At 52.1% G+C, this 6,012-nt stretch overlaps 1 long non-coding RNA gene across 1 annotated transcript; it reads right to left on the bottom strand.

Annotated features, from left to right (window-relative positions):
• Nucleotides 1–551: 551 nt before the first annotated feature.
• Nucleotides 552–1,618, bottom strand: LOC121069412. Its single transcript, XR_005819412.1, has 3 exons — nucleotides 1,581–1,618; nucleotides 909–958; nucleotides 552–660 (listed from the first exon to the last, which is right to left on the bottom strand). It is a non-coding gene; the product is annotated as an uncharacterized LOC121069412 (long non-coding RNA).
• Between the last annotated feature and the right edge of the window lie 4,394 nt (nucleotides 1,619–6,012).

Here is a 6,012-nt window from a genome sequence, read left to right as displayed (position 1 = left end):
CCCCTGCCAACCACCCCCAAACACACAGTATTTGCCCCTGGACTTAATTCTCAGGGGTCTGAATCCATCCTCAAGGTGGACCACAGAGGCCAACTAGGATGTTCCCAGTATCTTCTTCGTCCCCGGAAAAAAGGACTCACCCAGAGGTGGGACAAATAGACTACCAAACCAAAACCAATGCCCTTTTTCCAACTTTTCTCCACTCACCTTCCCAATCCAGGCTTAGCGCTTCCATTTACTGTGCTGAGCCAAGGTCACGTAGCTTAGACCAAGGAGAAAGAACAAACAAATGTGACAATCCACAAAACAGTCTATACCCAACTCCTCTTCTTTCCTCCCCTGCCCCAACAGCCAAGAAGCCCCAGACCCACATTCCCCAACCCAGTACCACCGCTTCGCTCACCTAACATACCAATTTGATGCATCACGCTCCCAGCTCCTCTTGCTCTCCGAGCATCTCCAGCATTTCACGAACTGGAACCGCTGATGCCTGGCGCGCCACAGGAACGTGGCAGGAGATGTACTCTGCTGTCGCAAGGTGCTTCCAAAGCCTGCCCAACAGGCAAAGCACACTAACACAATCCACTGACCAACTCAGGGCTCACACTGCCGTCCACTCACCCTCGTGCCTCATTCAAGTGTCCATGCCCATGCCCTGGGCTACAAGAAGGTCATATCCGTGATGGACAAGCAAACAGTACAGCTCCTTGCAGAGGACTCAAACACAGAGACGAGAGCCAGAAAAATAAAAAAAACACCCTCAGGTCCACAAATGCCAAAAGGCTATGAATGCACAGCAGCCCCAACAGGGGTAATCACACACTTATCCTTTACAGATGAAAAAGGTGACCCTGCTCAGTCTCTCCGTAATACTGCGCTTATGCCGTCAAGCCCCTTGCGATGCATACTGAAGCTCTTTGTGAAGCCTCTGGACAGTTACGCAAATGGCTTGATATATCTAGAGATTAAAAGATAACTCAAATAAAAAGGAAGCATACCCCACCATTTCCCAAAAACAAGTTAGCCGGCAACACCTCCTAAACATACCTCTATTACGTGAATTCCAAGCACTTAATATCTAGAAGGCTGCAAGGTCTAAAGACTCTACAGCCAGCCAAACCGCAAGCAAAAGCTCCAAAAATAGAACAAACTGTCCCTAACCCTGAAAAAGACTACACCTTACACGCCTACTGCTGCTGTTTTCAGATACATGCTTACACAGGGAGCTTCGATGATACTTATCTCCTAAACCCTGCTCCATCACTTTGCCACCAACGTTATAACTTTGATAATATTTGCCTTAATTCTGCAAAAATCATAAGGGAACCTGAACCACAAAGCAAACACACAAAGTAACATTGCCATCCTATCCGTAAACATGCTGTAACAATTACTCACCTGAAGAAGAGCTACATGCAATACAGGCACCTATTACTAGATTGGTTTACTCTAACAGATCCTACTAGTTGTTACCTCACAAAGATGGGCTTACTGCTCTCTACTTGGAAACCCATCAGTCCATAGACTCTGACCCACCTAAAGACCCCTGCAACTGACTGAAGGAAAACCAAAGCACTTACCCCAAAGTCCAGCCCAGGCAGAATGAGCTCTCTGATGGCATGCCTGGGGCTCATATACCATTTGGCCCTGCCCAGCACCCAAACCCAATCACCTGGGAAAGGTGAAAAGGAGGGGCAAAGTACAAGAAAGTAGAAAGAGGAAAAGCAGCAGCTGTGGTTTATTTATTTTTGCTTCAGCTTTGAATATTGAAAGCTTTTCTCCTCTACAACACCTGCCTCAGGAACCAAACAGCATTTGAGTGACCTGCTTTGCTCCTATTCTAAACACTATCACAGCCCACCTTGCCTGTGGCACCTGATAAACAGAAGAGAAAGCAACCACAGCAGCAAAAGCCACAGCACCCTTAGGACAGTTACTCTCATCTGCTCCTTTACCTCAGCTGCTTACCTACCCCACATGGCAGATGCTTCCACCCGTTCTCTGAAGCCACCTAGAGCACCTCTAAAAGAGAAACTGGAATTTTACTCTATTTCATACAGTAAAATAACTGCAGTCACAGCCACAGCCAAAAATAACAGCTACCTCTGTTCACTCACCAGAGTCACTCCAGAGATAGCTCGGGTCTTGATGTCCTGTACTGCACACTGCGTTTCAGCCTGAACAAAGGAAAACACAGAAGATAAACATTCAGCTGCCAGCATTAGCACCCATCCCTCAACAACATAAGTGACCCCATATTTAATGTTATCATTTCAAAACAGCAGTCCACTTGCCTCTGTACCTGGAAGTTAGATCCAAGCTCGAAAGGAACAGCCAGCATCACCCACGCCACCTGGGAATGCTAAAGGACAAAATGACCACTGTGCTTGCAAGCGACCACCTGCCACACTGCTCCTCTGTCCCAAACAGCCTCACCTCAGACCCTCAGAGGGAAACACCTGAATGTCTTCCCTTCGCTTCGGATAAGGGACGACTAGGCTGACAACACACTCACCTTCCCTCACTGCTCCGTGACATGGGGATTTCCCTGTCCAAGACTGCAGTAGGCACCTTCAGAGACAAGAGAAAAAGCACACCCTGAGGCACCTCATAGGCACAGCGTACCTGCTGCAATACCTCCCTCTTTCCAGCTCCTTTACCTCAGCTGCTCGTTAGCTCGATCTGAGATAAAGCTGCCCGGGCGGCGCCGCGCCAAAAGCTGCCCGGGCGGCGCCGCGCCAAAAGCTGCCCGGGCGGCGCCGCGCCAAAAGCTGCCCGGGCGGCGCCGCGCCAAAAGCTGCCCGGGCGGCGCCGCGCCAAAAGCTGCCCGGGCGGCGCCGCGCCAAAAGCTGCCAGGGCGGCGCCGCGCCAAAAGCTGCCCGGGCGGCGCCGCGCCAAAAGCTGCCCGGGCGGCGCCGCGCCAAAAGCTGCCCGGGCGGCGCCGCGCCAAAAGCTGCCCGGGCGGCGCCGCGCCAAAAGCTGCCCGGGCGGCGCCGCGCCAAAAGCTGCCCGGGCGGCGCCGCGCCAAAAGCTGCCCGGGCGGCGCCGCGCCAAAAGCTGCCCGGGCGGCGCCGCGCCAAAAGCTGCCCGGGCGGCGCCGCGCCAAAAGCTGCCCGGGCGGCGCCGCGCCAAAAGCTGCCCGGGCGGCGCCGCGCCAAAAGCTGCCCGGGCGGCGCCGCGCCAAAAGCTGCCCGGGCGGCGCCGCGCCAAAAGCTGCCCGGGCGGCGCCGCGCCAAAAGCTGCCCGGGCGGCGCCGCGCCAAAAGCTGCCCGGGCGGCGCCGCGCCAAAAGCTGCCCGGGCGGCGCCGCGCCAAAAGCTGCCCGGGCGGCGCCGCGCCAAAAGCTGCCCGGGCGGCGCCGCGCCAAAAGCTGCCCGGGCGGCGCCGCGCCAAAAGCTGCCCGGGCGGCGCCGCGCCAAAAGCTGCCCGGGCGGCGCCGCGCCAAAAGCTGCCCGGGCGGCGCCGCGCCAAAAGCTGCCCGGGCGGCGCCGCGCCAAAAGCTGCCCGGGCGGCGCCGCGCCAAAAGCTGCCCGGGCGGCGCCGCGCCAAAAGCTGCCCGGGCGGCGCCGCGCCAAAAGCTGCCCGGGCGGCGCCGCGCCGCCACTCCGGCAGCAATCACAGACTTACCCTTTACAGATGAAAGAGGTAACTCTGACACGACCCTCCTCAGTCTCTTGGTAATACTGCGCCAATGTGGTCAAGCCTCTTGTAGCGTGTAATCAAGCTCTTTTTAGTCCTCTGGAGAGTTACACAAGTGGCTTGATACATCTAGAGTTTCAAGTATAACTCAAAAACAAGTGTATCCCACCATCCCAAAAACAAGTGAGCCAGCAACCTCTGCTAAATATCCCTCTAGTAAGTGATTTCCAAGCACTTAAAATCTAGAAATCCATAGACTCCAGCCTGCCCAAAGAACCCTGCAACTGACTGAAGGAAAAACAAAGCACTTACCCCAAAGAGCAGCCCAGGCAGAATGAACTCTCTAATGGCATACCTGGGGCTCATATACCATTTGGCCCCGCCCAGCACCCAAACCCAATCACCTGGAAAAAGGGAGGGGCAAAGCACAAGAAAGTAGAAAGAGAGCAGGAACAGCGGCAGCTGTGGTGGTTTGTTTGCTGTTTTTGTTTACTTTTTTTTTTTTAAATCTGGTTTAGCTCAACAGCATGCAGACTGCAGACAAGAGAACTGGGGTGTTTCTAGAAGCAACAATCCCCATGCTTTTGCTGCAGCTTTGAATATTGAAAGGACAATATGACCAAGCAAGCAACTGAAATTTTTTCAGCTGGAATTAGCTCAAACCTTTCTTTACAAAGAAAGAAAAATCTAGGAGCATAACAGACTACACGCCAAAAAAAAAAAAATCCATGTAATAACATCACTCGCAGGAAAAATCACGTACTTGAGTAGGCTATCTGAAAACCAAAAGGCTATGCTGATGGGTCAAAACACACTACAGGACACTGGAGCCTAGCCCTCTGCTGCACCGACTTAAAACCCATCCCTACACTCACCAAGGTTCAACCCCAACCCAAACACAGGCACAGCATTTCAGCCTCAACACAGTTTTGGGAACTGCTGGAAAGCAGGCTTCATCCTCCGCGACGCGTACTCAGGCTCCACAGCATGGGGCTTCAGGCACCTCTTCACCTACTGTAGAAGACCACCATCAGGAACTGCCATGCCAGACAGCTTTTTTCCTCTACAACACCTGTCTCAGGAACCAAACAGCATTCAAGTGACCTGCTTTGCTCCTGTTCTGAAGACTATCACAGCCCACCTTGCCTGTGGCACCTGATAAACAGAAGAGAAAGCAACCACAGCAGCAAAAGCCACAGCACCCTTAGGACAGTTACTCCTCATCTACTCCTTTACCTCAGCTGCTTACCTACCCCACATGGCAGATGCTTCCACCCGTTCTCTGAAGCCACCTATAGCACCTCTAAAAGAGAAACTGGAATTTTACTCTATTTCATGTAGTAAAATAACTGTAGTGATAGGCACGAAAATGTGCCCTGGCGGCAGCAATCACAGACTTACCCTTTACAGATTAAAAAGGTGACCTTGCTCAGTCTCTTGGTAATACTACCGTGCTTATGCGGTCGAGGAACCGTACCCCACCATTTCTTAAAAACAAGTTAGCCGGCAACACCTCCTAAGCACACCTCTATTACATGAATTCCAAGCACTTAATATCTAGAAGGCTGCAAGGTCTAAAGACTCTACAGCCAGCCAAACCGCAAGCAAAAGCTCCAAAAATAGAACAAACTGTCCCTAACCCTGAAAAAGACTACACCTTACACGCCTACTGCTGCTGTTTTCAGATACATGCTTATACAGGAAGCTTCGATGATACTTATCTCCTAAACCCTGCTCCATCACTTTGCCACCAACGTTATAACTTTGATAATATTTGCCTTAATTCTGCAAAAATCATAAGGGACCCCAAACCACAAAGCAAACACACAAAGTAACATTGCCATCCTATCCGTAAACATGCTGTAACAATTACTCACCTGAAGAAGAGCTGCATGCAATACAGGCACCTATTACTAGATTGGTTTACTCTAACAGATCCTACTAGTTGTTACCTCACAAAGATGGGCTTACTGCTCTCTACTTGGAAACGCATCAGTCCATAGACTCTGACCCACCTAAAGACCCCTGCAACTGACTGAAGGAAAACCAAAGCACTTACCCCAAAGTGCAGCCCAGGGGGAATGAGCTCTCTGACGGGATGCCTGCAACTCATATACCATTGCACCCCACCCAGCACCCCACCCCAACCACATGGGAAATGGGAGGGGCTGTGCATGACAAGAGGTAAAGAGAGCAGGAGGAACAGCAGCCCTGTTTTTGGTGTGGTTTAGGTCAACAGCGTGCAGAGTACAGCACAGGCAACCAGGCTGTTTCTCTTGAAAGACCTGTCTTAGCTTTCGTGAAGGAAACTGATCGGGCTGACAGCCCTCTCACCTTTTTGCACCACTCCACAACATGGGGAATTCACCTCTCC

The sequence above is a fragment of the Cygnus olor genome, chromosome 4, assembly GCF_009769625.2.
Source record: "Cygnus olor isolate bCygOlo1 chromosome 4, bCygOlo1.pri.v2, whole genome shotgun sequence".
NCBI lineage: Eukaryota > Metazoa > Chordata > Aves > Anseriformes > Anatidae > Cygnus > Cygnus olor.
The sequence above is the reverse complement of the archived record's forward strand: the minus strand, read 5'-3'. Positions and strand labels throughout refer to the sequence as shown.